Below are 15,026 nucleotides of genomic sequence, written 5' to 3'. Positions count from 1 at the left end.
AACTAAGAGACAAAGTGACAATTTATTAAAAATAATAACTAGTGATGATAGTGATGAATATGTGTATGATGAATTCAATAGCTACTATGAAAGATAAGGTATCCATTAACCTCCTTATACACCACAACATAATGGTAATGCAAAATAGAAAAACATGACCATGATGAATATGCTGAGGATGACTACTTTACGGCAAGTGTACCGTGTCAGAAGTAACAAATTTTTCCTTAGTATGGATATCGAACCCACAAGAAATAGTTAAACTCTCTAGTATAATATTAACTAAATATAAGAGAATTTGTAAAAGTTTGTTGGAAAGGTTATTTGTATGGTGAATTTGCAAGAAATTAAATAAAGCAAAGTAAAATATTTGTATAAGTCTATTGGGAAGATTGGGATTGGGGTTCATCCCTCTCACTCGTCTATATTTTTCATAAGAATATAATATTCAATCTTGATTGATATTGATGCACATATAAAAATCATTCATATTGATTCCTCGCAAACAAAATTATTAAAAGAGTCTCATAAATATCCATTCCTCTCACATTTATAAAAACTGTTTATCATTACGAATAAATGATATAAAGCAATTAATATTTGAAATTTATTTCTAGCATTCAAATATGTTAATCATTATCATTTAGGTATGCTTAGAAGTACTTTCCAATCAAATCTAAGGATCAAAATCATGAATAATTAAAGCTTTGAGAATAAAGTGATAATATCAATCATCAATTAAGAATTGAATATTATAGATAAATGTAACCTCAACACATAAGTGTTTGAACAAATTACTCACAATGAAGAATTTGACACTCATGTTGGCCATTACAAGCATGAAAAGCAAGAAAAGAAGATCCATGATGTTTCTCTTGGAGAGCGGCCTACTCTAGGATTTTCTATCTCTTTCTATTCTCCCAATGATATATAGGGTTATGTCTCACCCCTCATATTTAACCTAGTTGGGCTTGGGCTAAGTGACTTCTCGCCTGGGCGTGATTGGCCTGGCCTGGGCGAGTTGGACGAAAACATGCCCAACGTCTCTAGAATTATCTCGCCTGGACGTGAATGAGCTCACTTGGGCGAGATCCTCTGGGAGCTTCTAGCTTAGGCGAGTTTAGGCGAGTGTTTGGAGCGTTCCAACTTTCCCTTTTTATCTTATATATTCTCCTCTTACTCTCTCATCTTCATTTTTTCCTAGAATCCTGAAATTAACACAAATTTGGGAATAAATCATTTTTATTCATATTATAATCACAAATTATGTAAAAATGTTTGAATTCATAAATTAGGGGTTATATTTATTTTATAAATTAATATCCATAAGTGTTTGTATTTTAATACAAAACATTACTGAAATATGACACTTATCAATTTGTTGTGGAATTTTAGACCGTAGTCGGTCCTTTGTTCATTTGTAGATCATGGTGTTATGCCTATTTTAATTTCCTTGATCGTGTGTGGTTTGAACTTCAATATTTTCCCTAATGCTAATAACTACTGTGATGAAAAATAAAATTATCATATAACATGAAAGTTAATTTGAACTACTCTTAATTGCCTAGTTGATCATCAAATAAAAACCAATTTTAGAGACAAAAAATAATTAGTTGTTATATTGACTAAATTAGATACTATTTTAGAGACTAAACAAATTATTGGTATCTAAATTAGTTTTTATTATTGATAAATAGTTTCTAAATTGATATTTAATTAGCTATCAAGCTTTTAACTACCAACTTTAGAATATAAATAATTGGTAGTTAAAACTTTGGTAGCTAATATTAGATATCAATTTAGAAACTATTTATCAATAATAGAAATTAATTAAGATATCAATAATTTTTTTATTCTGTAAAATAGTATCTAATTTTGTCAATATAACAACTAATTATATTTTGTATCTAAAATTGTTCCTATTTAATGATTTTCTAGTACTATGTTTTGATTTATTTATAAATATGAGAGCCTTATTTAAATTGTTAGTGGGTGTTAAAGCTAAAGAATGTGCATGTTGAACTTATTATAGATAAATTCTAGATAACTTTGGCATTGAAGTAAGATTAAGAAATTGTAATCTATTTTAAAAAAAAACTATTGGGTATGAATTTAATTTAATTTACATAGAACTCTTGTTGAAAAGACTTGAAGTCGCATATTTAGTCAGTTGCTTAGCTTTTAGATACACAGGCATTTATAAGAAAATGATAAAAAATGGTAAGAAGAATAAATGTTTCTTATTCTCTTATGTTTATGGTTACATCACTTCATGTATAGGAAATATATAGAGAGTTTCTCTCTCCAAATTAAGTAGGTAGGGATACTAATCATGAGATTCTATCATTATTAAATTAATTGCATATAATTGAGTACAATATCGTACAACATTGCATACAATAATTGCATATAATTTGATAATTATTATTTCCTTAATACTCCCCCTCAAGTTGGTAGGTGAAGATCATGAACCCCCAACTTGTGTCCTAGCGTCAAAAACCGTTCCTTGCCTAGTGCCTTTGTAAATATATCTGCGAGCTGATACTGTGTCGGTACATATGAAGGACTGATTATCCCAGCTTGTAATTTTTCTCTCAGAATGTGACAGTCTATTTCAATGTGTTTTATGCGTTCATGAAATAATGGGTTTGCTGCTATATGTAATGCTGCTTGATTGTCACAAAAAAGTTGAGTTGGCAAGTTACATGGCACCTTTAAATCATGCAACAGATATCGCAACCAAACTATCTCCAAACAAGTATTGGTCATCGCGCGATATTCTGCTTCCACTGATGATCTTGATACGTTTGTCTGTTTTTTTTACTTCCATGAGATAATAGAAGAACCAAGAAAAATGCAATACCTAGATACTGATCTCCGAGTTGTCTGACAACCTTCCCAGTCTGAGTCGCAATAAGCTGTCAATGTCAGATTGTTTTCGGATGGCAATAACAATCCTTGTCCTGGTGATCCTTTGATGTACTTTAGGACTCGAATTGCGGCATCCCAATGAGGTTTCCGTGGATCCTGTATATATTGACTTAGGGTCCGAACCGAAAATGCTATCTCAGGCCGAGTAACCGTGAGGTATATCAGTCGTCCCACGAGTCGCCTGTATTTGAATGGATCCTTTAATAACTCTTCATCGTCTGGTGTGAGTTTTAGGTATTGTTCCATTGGAAATTTGTCTGGACGAGCACCTGTGAGTCCCGTATCCTGCAAAATATCAAGCGCATATTTTCTTTGGGACATGTAAATACCAGCTTTGGAACGGGAAAATTCAATCCCTAGAAAATATTTTAGGTCTTCAAGATCTTTAATACGAAATTGTTGTGATAAACAATCTTTAACACGCTGGATTTCTGTCAAATCATTTCCTGTCAAAATAATATCATCCACATAAATCAAAAGGGCAGTAAATGATGAGTTATTCTATCTTATGAATAGAGTGTAATCTGTCTTGGACTGTTGAAATCCTACATATTTAATCACATGAAAAAATGTTGAAAACCATGTTCGAGATGCTTGTTTGAGACCATAAAGGGATTTGTTGAGTCGACATACAATGTTCTCCCCCTATCGATGATGCCCGGGTGGCAAGTCCATGTAAATAATTTCATGCAATGTGCCATGTAAGAAGGCATTTTGCACATCTAGCTGGTGAGTAAACCAATTTCTGGCTGCTGCAATGGTGAGGAGACACCTCAAAGTTGTTAATTTTGTTGTTGGTGAAAAAGTTTCAGAATAGTCGACACCTTCAATCTAAGTGTACCCCTTTGCGACAAGGCGCGCCTTATATCTGTCGACGCTACCATCTGAGTTATACTTTATTTTATAGATCCATTTGCATCTGATGGGTTTCTGCCCAGCGGGTAACAGTGTCAAGGTCCACATTTGATTTAGTTGCAAGGCGGAAAGCTCTTCGTCCATTGCTTTTTGCCAATTTGGATCAAGGATAGCTTGAGCATAAGTGTGAGGTTCTTTCGTGGCTGTGATGTTAGCAAGATATGCACTATGTGTAGAAGAAAATTGTGAATTAGAAAGAAAATGATGCATAGGATACCTGGTTCCATTCGGCCAGTCTTGGACAGTGGTCGAATGATTGGCTTGGGATCCCGTTACGTAGTCTTGAAGCCAGGAAGGTTGGGTTGATGTGCGACTGGATCATCGAACATGAAGGTCGGTTGGAGAAGGTTTGGTAATGGGTGCTAGACTACTTGGCATGGGAGAAGAAGGTTGGTCTACTGGAGGTTCAGGTGTATTATGACGAGTAGGAGAAGAAGGTTGGTTTGATGGAGGTTCATGTGCATTGTGACGAGTAGGAGAAGAGAGTTTGTTTGATGGAGGTTCAGGTGTATTGTGACGAGTAGGAGAAGAAAGTTGGTTTGATGGAGGTTCAGGTGCATTGTGATGAGTAGGAGAAGAAGGTTGATCGAGTGAATGTTGGACAGGAGTGGGTAAGTCAATGCCAATAGTGGGCAAAATACCTTGTAATGGAGATGAGGATTGTGTCTGTGACTGTTGGTAGAATGGGAAAACACTTTCATGGAAGATGACATCCCGACTTGTAAAAAAAGTGCATGCATCTATATCAAATAATTTGTATGTTTTTTTACTGTGAGGATAACCAATGAAGATGCATTGTTGGGCACGCGGATCAAATTTTTGCTTAGGTGAAACAACAGTTGTGTAACAGAGGCAACCAAAAGTTTTTAGGTGAGAAAGTGAAGGTGGTTGATTATATAGTAGCTCAAAAGGTGATTTATATTTTAGTAAAGGTGATGGCAAGAGATTAATGATATATGTGGCGGTTAAAACACATTCTCCCCAAAATTCTAATGGTAAATTGGATTGAAATAGGAGGGCTCGTGCTGTGTTTAAAACGTGTCTATGTTTGCGTTCTACTACTCCATTTTGTTGAGGAGTGTAGACGCAAGTGCGTTGGCATTCAATACTTTTTTTGAGAAAAAAAATCATACATTGAAATAAATTCCAGTCCGTTGTCAACGCGGATGGTTTTAATAGATGCCTGAAATTGATTTTGTGCAAATGTAATGAATGACTCTAAGAGATGTTGGGTTTCAGATTTGTGATTCATAAGAAATAGCCAAGTACATCTAGTATAGTCATCGACTATAGTGAGAAAAAAACTTTTTCCTAAATGAGTTGGGGTTTTATGAGGTCCCCAAATGTCACAATGCAATAGATTAAATGGAGAATGAGATTTTATTGTGCTTAAAGAAAGGGTAGCCTTGTCTGTTTAGCTTTGGGACAAATACTACAATTATTATCAATGGGAATGAGATTTTTACTGATAGGGATAGGTAGTAAGGAAGATACAAGTTGTAGACACGCCGGAGAAGAATGTCCAAGGCGCTTGTGCCATAAATCAAGTTCGGTCGATATTTGAGATGCGTGGGCTTGGTTTGGAATAGGGGACATGTAGTATAAGCCTGCGTGTTGTTTACCCGAGCCAATCATCCTCCCCGTAGCCAAGTCCTGTAAAACGCAACCATGTGGAGTAAAAACGACACAACAATTTAGTGAACTGGTTATCTTACTAATGGACATGAGATTTAAATTAAAAGAAGGAACACAAAGAACATCTTTCAGAGTGATTTTGTCATTGAATTTAATTGTGCCAGTAGATGAGATGGGCACAGTTGAGCCTGTAGGCAGATTAACATTTGAAATAAATGATGATGAAGTGTGTGTGAAAAATTGTGAATCAGATGCAATGTGATTGGTTGCTCCGCTATCCAAAATTCATGGTTTCGTAAAAGCAGAATTAGAAGAGGAGTTATGGGCAAACAGACCTGCAGAGCTAACAAACGTGTCACTTTTACCGTTATTGTTGAGCGAGTAAATAGCCTTTGCCAATTGCTGAATTTGCTCGGCACTGAAGCCTTGTACGAGGTTTCTATCGGACTTGTTACTGATGCCTTCTTTGCCAGACATGAATTTTATTTAGGGGATAAAAATGGAGAAACTGTCAGGGCACCAAGATCGGTGCTCTGATACCATGTTAAGAAGTGGGCTTTAAGCCTAACTCAATCTCATAAAACCGACTCAATGAGGTGAGGTTTGCACCCACTTATATACTATGAAAGGCTCTAATCTCTAGTCGATGTGGGATTTCCAACACACCCCCTCACGTCGAGGCTACCAACTCGTGCGTGGAGATATATGTTATGGGTGGTCCGATAACGGCCCGATGGCGGGTGGCCTGATAAACCCAACAAATACTCGATAGGATAGGCTCCGATACCATATAAGAAAATGATAAAAAATGGTAAGAAGAAGAAATGTTTCTTATTCTCTTATGTGTATGGTTACATCACTTCATGTATAGAAAATATATAGGGAGTTTCTCTCTCCAAATTACAATCTAATTAGGTAGAAATACTAATCATGAGATTCTATAATTATTAAAAAATTAATTGCATATAATTGGGTACAATATCGTACAATATTGCATACAATAATTGCATATAATTTGATAATTATTATTTCCTTAATAACATTCATATTCAAATTTAAATTTATAGATGGTACAAAATATTACTCTCTTTCTCTGTGGCGATAACTTTGTGAACATTTAGTTTTGGATGCAGCATTTTTAACTTTATGTTTCTATTTTTTAAATTTAATTCAATTTAATTTAACATTTCACATATAAACAAGACAAAATGAGACTCTGGTATAAAGAGCAAAAGAAGTTAGAAAGAAAAGGGAAAAATAGAAGAGCATATGGGACAAACAAATATTACTAGGTAAAATAGAAAAAATGAAAACACAATAGACAATGTCTTCTTATTTCTTTTGAACTTTTATAAAACTTTAATCTCTATTTTCTTTAATGTCCTTGTTCACTTTTGAGAAAAATGTCAATTGTGTTGTACACGTGGCAATGACGTGACAGATTGAGATTGTGTACGAATGAGTAGCACGAGCTTCAAAATAGGGTAAAAAAGAATATATTACATTGGTTCTTAGTAACAACCGGTGTAATATACTTTTTTTACTCAGAATAACCCATATTACACTGGTTAAGCCATCTAACCAATGTAATATATTGCCCATATTAAAAAAATTGATTTTTTTTTCATCAAGAGTGGGTGGGTCGTAAACGTCACATAGGTAACCACTTACAGACACACGGGTAACCAGTTTTGCGTGTGCCAGTATATGTGGAGGAACTTGTGGCTGGTAACCAATTATGATAGGGTTATTACACCGGTTAAGGCATCTAACCGATGTAATATATGATTTTTATATCGGTTAAGCCATTTAACCGATGTAATATATGACCCATATTAAAAAAATGATTTTTTTTTTCATAAAAAGTGGGTGAAACGTCACATAGGTAATCACTTACAGACACACGGGTAACCAGTTTTGCGTGTGCTAGTATATATGGAGGAACCTGTGGCTGGTAACCAGTTCTGGTAGGGTTATTACATCGGTTAAGCCATCTAACCGATGTAATATATGATTTTTACACCGATTAAGCCATGTAACCGATGTAATATATGGTTCTTATTAAAAAAAATTGATTTTTTTTCCATGAAGAGTGGGTGACCATAAACGTCACATAAGTAACCACTTACACACACATGGGTAACCAGTTTTGCGTACGTCACATAAGTAAGCACTTACAGACACACGGATAACCAGTTTTTTGTGTGCTATTGGTCATATATTATAATATAGAGTCAGTGTTACATCTTCACCAAATATCACGTATGTAGCGTCAATTAATGCCACGCAAGCGGTGTCAAATCTGTGTTAGTGGCAGAGGGTGTTAATAAAACATATTTCTTATGAAAAGTATGAATTTTCATACAGGATAGTCTTCAATTGTGCACAAGAATTAATCAAAATTGATCAAGCACTCCAGTGTCACTCTTCTCAATAACATCATTTCAAATATTTTTCTAGATTTGATGCAACTTGATTTAACTAGCAACATTACTACATCAATTACACCTTGACTTTCGAAAGTAGTAGGGATTTTCACATTGGAGTTTTCACGTCATCAAATAAAGATCGAGACAAAGGAATAACATCACATGATCAGGACAACAAAAACTTGTTATTCTAGTGATGATGAAACAACTATCCTAAAATCTCATCGACAATTATCCTAAAATCTCAACGACATCTGAAAGACCAGAAAAACATTATTCTATTCTGTGACTCACAATCTTTGGATCAGGTGTTAGTCTCTCTCTCCATATTCTCTTCTCTCCCTCTCGCAGTGAATGCAATCGTTAGTGTTGCCATCTCAATTATTTGATATCGTGTTTTCGCTTCCTACAGGACTTTGCTAACATAGTAGATTGGTTTTTCTTTCTCCTCCACATCCTGAATGAGAACCAGTTGATAGCCTGGTCGGTTATCGGGAAGTATAGCCGTATAGGTACTCCTAGCTCGGGCTTACTAAGGATCGACGAATGTGCAAGGTACTTCTTTAACTTGACAAAAGCTTCTTCACATTGTTCCGACCAAACAAAATGGTCGTTCTTTCGTAAGCATTGAAAGTACAGGAACCCCTTTTCTCCTTCGGTAGACAAAAATTGTGACAAGGTCGCTCTTTGCCTGGTTAAAAGCTGAATTCCTTCACACTGGTCAGGACACCTTCAACTCCTCTTCTTCTTCTATGTTTCAAGACGTTCCGATGTGTAATGTTTTCCTTCAAAATTTATTTCTAGAGTATTACTGACGGTTTCGGGGCGTCTATCCCTTCGTTCTCCATGCTGATTTGCCTCTAGACCTACGTGTAGCCCCGTTGTGGCTATAGTATATGTTCCCCGACGAGTCTTTAAGCTATTTTTGTAGCTCTTCCTTGCCATCTTCTGATAAACTTTCAGAGTTACAATCTTTCCTTCCCGAGAGGGGAACTTCATCTTCAAGTGAGGGGTGGACACCACGACCCCAAGCTTGTTTAAAGATGGTCGCCCAAGCAACAAATTATACGGAGAGGGAGCATCCACAACTATGTATCTTATTAGAATGATGTTTGTCGTCATTCCATTTGAGACAATCAGTTGTTTTTCTGCAGCTTTTAGACATATTGAGTTTTTCAAGTATTGACAGAGAATGATTCAAAAACATATGTAATTATTCAGAGAAAGAGTTTTTAAGCACGAAATAGTAATTAACAAATCAAAGGCAGAGTTAAGGAAGGTCTTATCCTTTTATGAGGTCCCTTCAATGAGTCATTTGTTTGTGATCAAGAAGCTTCTTTTGACTTTTGAAAAGACTTGGACTAGTACATAACATTGATTTAGTTCCAGTGTTAATCTCTTCCTTCCAAGAACCTAATCAGATGACTCAGAGCCTCATTTTCTTCTAGATTCCATGCATAAACATGAATTCAAGCAACAAGGTTTGGTAGTCAATATTATGGAATTTTGTGACTCAGACTGGGGAAATGATATTGACGATACAAAATATATTACTGGTTATTGTGTCTATTTTTGTTCCAACATCATCTCATGGTCATCCCATAAACAAAAGGAAGTTTCTCGGAGCAGCACGAAAGTTGAGTATCGTAGAGTTCTTGCTAATATAATCTGGCTTCAACCCTTACCTTCAGAACTTCATATCTCCACTACTATTCCAAAACTTTTCTCTGATATTCTTGGAGTTGTTTTACTCTCTGCAAATCCTATTCTGCACTCAAAAACCAAACACTTTGAGTTGGACCTTCATTTCATACGTGACCGACCACATTCAAAATCAATGTGCATGCCTCACTCATATTCCAACACAATTCCAAGTTGTTGATATCCTAACTAAATCTATTTATTGTTCACGTTTTAGCTCTACCATAAACAAACTTACGGTTTTGGATAATCCAAACCTAAGTTTAGATATTAATCATATTAGATAATTGTTTTCCAAATGTATATAATTTTATATCTTACACTCGCGTGCACTATGCTTTACGTTATATATACTCTATGTATTCTCTCTTTCAATAATACAATACGTTTATATTTTCCCTCTCTTTGTTTCTATGTTTTCTCATTCACTTACACTCATCACAACATCTAGCACATAGCTTTTGCCTCTGCACAAAATACAACTAAAAAATACACCTACACATTTATCTACAAGACTAGAAAGAATGAAGAAAATCTTAGGATTCTAATCTTTGTTACATAGTCTCCATCATTTTGTTTTAATTCATACAAGTCGGCCATGAATCCATTGTTGTGCAGAACAAATCAAAACCTATTGACCCATAATTTTTATGCAAATCAATCAAATGCATGACTAGTGAAAACAAAATGGTTCAACTCAAATTGTCACTCCTAAAAAAAATAAAAATTAAAGGTTTGTTATATTTCTTCCATCTTATCATTGGTGAGCTAATATTTTAACCTATAGCATGTTCACAGAAATTCACAACCTATAATGTTTTCATTTTCTTCAGTTCCTTGTCATGGGTGAATCAGTTTTATAACCCATAAAATATACACCACTAGACAATGGAAATCTTTGTATCAAATTTAATTCTTTTACCTTTTCTTGACCCAATTTTCTAATCCATAGAGAGGACAGAACAATAATGACTAACAATTTAAAATATCTATCCTAACAATTGAATTCTTTTTCTACCCAACTAAAACAAAAATGGAGAGATATTCTCCTTTCGTATAGAAAATTGTACGAAATATTCTACCCAAAAAAAGTTTGAATAAACTGGAGTTTAAAAAGGACGGATAATATTATTTTTGAAAAATTCAACACTTATTCGATCGTTCTATTTTATTTTTTCTGTGAAATGTTCCATATGCAAAAAAACAGATCCAAACTTTTAAAACAGAAAAATCATAGTAACCATAAATGTAAAATTTACATTACAATTTTACACTCTTTTTTAGGTCTCCCTGATAATTAATTTTATGTAAAAAAAACTGTAATTTCCACTTAAAATACACAAACCCCAACTTTTTTTAGAAATATATGAGAACCAAAAATTGTATAAAGAGAAAAAGATCTTTGTAAGTTAGATATTTTTATGACTTGTATACAATTTGGAAAAAAAAAACATTAAATGTGCTGGCTTGGTGTAACCATAATTAATTTATGAATAATGAGTATGAGAGTGAATGGCTAAGACTCTGTCAAACAACAAAAGTTTAGTTATTATACACCTCAAATTGATAATTTAACACAAAAAACGAAATCAAAGAGAAAAAGAAAGTGGAGCCCAAAAATAGAGACATTTAGAAATATAGGTAGATATTTAGTGAAAACTTGACTATTTATGAATAGAGTTTTTATAATGATTTCAAAATTAATTTAAAAAACTAATTCTTGGCTTTCAGAAGAAATCAAGCTATAAAAATTAGAACATTAAAAGTGCAATTCAGCCCTATCAACCACCTTCCTAACATAATAAATGAATGCAGAATCGTGTTAAAGCATCATGTGCGTATACATATGATGATTTTGTTGAGTGGATTTTAAGCGAATATATTACTTATAATCTTATACATAGCTTCATTTATAATCTATTTTGGTTATAGATTAGAATCAACTTGGAAGAACACAAAAAGTAGAATAGTATTTTGAGGTTTTGTATTTCTGAGCCAACTTTACAATAAGAATATATTTTTTTTCTAAAACTTGACATCTTGGGACTCCTTCTACCATAAATCTCCAATCATTCAATGACACATAGCAACTTGTGAATGGAAAGTTTCTTATACATAGGATTGTCACATGACATGGTATGAATGGAGAGTATTTATAACTCTAATAGTCATTTTAGGAGTCTTCTTATGCAATAAATAAGAGACTTCTATCTTGTAAAATTAGAGTTCATTGATATATGAAATTGTGTTTATGAAATTTTAAGCACATTCTATCCAAGTCTCTCTTTATGATGCTTCTTGCATTCTTAGAAACTCAAGGAAGTTGGCCTAACCTCTTTCTTGGCCCTTGCACCTTGTAAACTCAAGTCCAAACCCCTAAACCTTCATAGCCATTTCATGCTTCCTCCATAAATCTACAAGTCTCTTGCTGCCTTCCATCACTTCCATCCAACACTCAAGAAAAATTGCATATCAAAATCCATGGGTGATTTTTTATGCAAAAATCAAGACAACCAAATGCAATTATAGAATTCTCAATCTTGCGCCAAAAAATTTGTTTGGAGAAATACCCGATTGTTGGGGCATTCTCAATCCATGTGATTGGGCCCAGTTTGGTCAGTAAACCCATTTTGGTATGATTGAAGTAATCTTTTACACATAAATATAAGGTTGTTAATAAAGGGTGTTTACGGACCTAAGGGTACGCTTAGTGCGTGTGGGGTCTAGGTCAAGTAAATGTTTTATTTTAAACATATGCCCATGTGTTCTAGGGCACGTAGTGGCTAGGTTGCATGTACAACGAAAGATAAACGTTGCACCATGAGTAGGGTGCCCATGCAAGCAAAATGTTCCCCGGATGTTGGCACATGAGCTGATGCCCTGATGGTTACTCTACTATTATTCTATACACTCCTAGGAGACAATATTCGTTCTGTTATGGCACCTTGAGAGGAGGCGCCCCTAAACAATGTGTTTCTCCTGTTCAGTATGCTTTTAGTTGAGATTAGATTCTCGTGAGAGAAATTTGTTACAAGAGGTAAGTTATAAAAGGGGACTCGAGACCCCAGGTTAAGGCACGTTGTTTCTAAGACTAAAACTGAATACTTCTTTATTTTTAGCAAGCCCTTTACTGACTTGATCGTCGGAGTGCAATCAACAAGCAGGGCCCCCTCTATTTCAACGGAGCTATGTTCCATAACAGCAATAGATAGAACAGATTCCTGAAGAGACAGACGAAGCTAGAACTTGTCATCAAAGTCAACAGGCGAGCAAGTCAACCGACCAGAACAGATACACAAAGTGATCTTCAACCGAGTGTTTCATAGCATCTAGGATATTGAACTGGACTAGACTATCTCCAAACTCCATAGTTAGTGTGCTTGCATGACCATCAATCTTGGTGCGGGCTGTCTTCAGGAAAGGTCTGCCCAAGATGATGGTTGTTGCACCAGAGTGTGAATGGACACTAATATGAATGGACATTAATACCTATTAGACCCCTCAGAACAAAATCTTTTTTTTTTAAAGAAACAACCCAAGTCAACTCCTGGAAAAGAGAGGAGAGTCAGAAATGAACAAACTTAAAAACCAAGTATTTCTTAGCCAAAGTCTTCCTTGAATTACTTTCAATTAAAAAAATCAAAGAGTAACAACTAAAGTGTCTATCCTAAATGCAAAATCCTATACTATATATAAAACACTAATGCAAATGCTACGCTTGATACTTAAAAAAATAGTTAGAGAAATATAGAAAATAAGAATAGTAACAACAAAAATTAAACCAAAAACATAAAAAAATGGCAGAAAAAAAAATGAGTTTAAAAAAATAAAAAAAATAAAGGCAAATCAAAATAAAAGATATAAAAACTAAAATAAAAACAAAATAACGATAACATATATAAGGAAATAAAATAAAAAGAAATAAAAATAAGATTAAAATAAAAGATATAAGGAAATAAAATAAAGACAAATCAAAATAAGATAAATATAGCAAATATAAGGAAATAAAATAAAAATAAGATTAAAATAAAAGATATAAGGAAATAAAATCAAAGCAAATCAAAATAAGATTGAAATAAAAGATATAAAATAAATAAAATAAATGCAAATGAAAATAAGATTTAAATAAAAAATATAAGGAAATAGAATAAAAGAAAATCAAAATAAGATAACGATAATATAAAGAAATAAAATCAAATATCATAAAATAATATCTTGAATATTATATTATTTATATTTTTTATTTTAATTTTTCGTATTTTAGACTATAATAAATAAATAAAAACTAATAAGAAGAAAAGACAAGTTAAATATGCAGAAAGTAAAATTAGGAAAAAGAAATTATACAGATAAAAAGAAAAACTTGAAAACCAAAATCAAATTGGATTTCCGGACAACGACGCCAAATTTGATAGTTGTCATTTTGCGCTATCAAATTAAGAGGATTCCAGTGTAGACCTGTCTAACGCTAGAGAGATGATAGTATAGATGTGGTCAGATGAACCTAAGTCGTCTCCCAACGAATCCAATAGTGATTCTAGTGAACAAAATTCAAAATTTATCTGCAATAAAAAGCGGTCGATATCCTAGTTCTTCCACCATTGAATTCTTCACAAGTTTTCTAAAGATTAATCATTTCTCAATCCTCCAACCGAGCTAAATAAGATTGAACATGCGTCAATCCTATTCAACTGAAACTCACCAGTAAAACATACGTCTACTAGTTTAATCAATACCCACTTTGCTCCATGAGAATGCTTATCTCCTCTCTCTTGAATCATGCGTAAAATGACTTGTCTTTTGAAATAACCTTCAAACCCATTTTCCACCATCTCTAACGATTCTCTTGACTTCTCTCTTCCACCGTAGACACACTTCTCTTCGGCACAAGTTCAATGGTCGCCAACAGTAGTCCTAACAAGGAATAACAATTCGTCACACTTATGTCTATTATATCTAATTAAGGAGAAGAAACACTTATCTTCTTCTTACTCCAATATTGTTTCTTTTATCACCTTACCGCCCCAACTTGGGTCACAAACCATTGTTACCTAACTCAACAACAACTAGTGTTTTTCACTACTTTATATATCCTAAATAATTGCATTGTCTATCAGATGTGGGCTTCAAAGTCATGTGTGTTCTTGGCTAAAGATTGTAAGAACATACTGCGATGAGAAACTAACTTTATCACTTTTCACTTTCACAGTGAATTAATTATTAGATGTATTTTAAAATAAAGGTCTTAATTTAAAATATTTCAAAATTATGAGAATTAGATAGTAACAATTATAACTAAAACTGCACATAAAACATCAAAAACTAAAACAAAATAAGTCAAGTTTTTTGAAGTATGAACTCATAACAAAAAAAACTAGAAATTATATAAACTAACTTTACACTTTCAAAATTTTA

This window comes from Phaseolus vulgaris, chromosome 4, assembly GCF_051622355.1.
Source record: "Phaseolus vulgaris cultivar YP4 chromosome 4, ASM5162235v1, whole genome shotgun sequence".
NCBI classification, from domain to species: Eukaryota; Viridiplantae; Streptophyta; class Magnoliopsida; order Fabales; family Fabaceae; genus Phaseolus; species Phaseolus vulgaris.
This window is presented reverse-complemented; position numbering follows the sequence as displayed.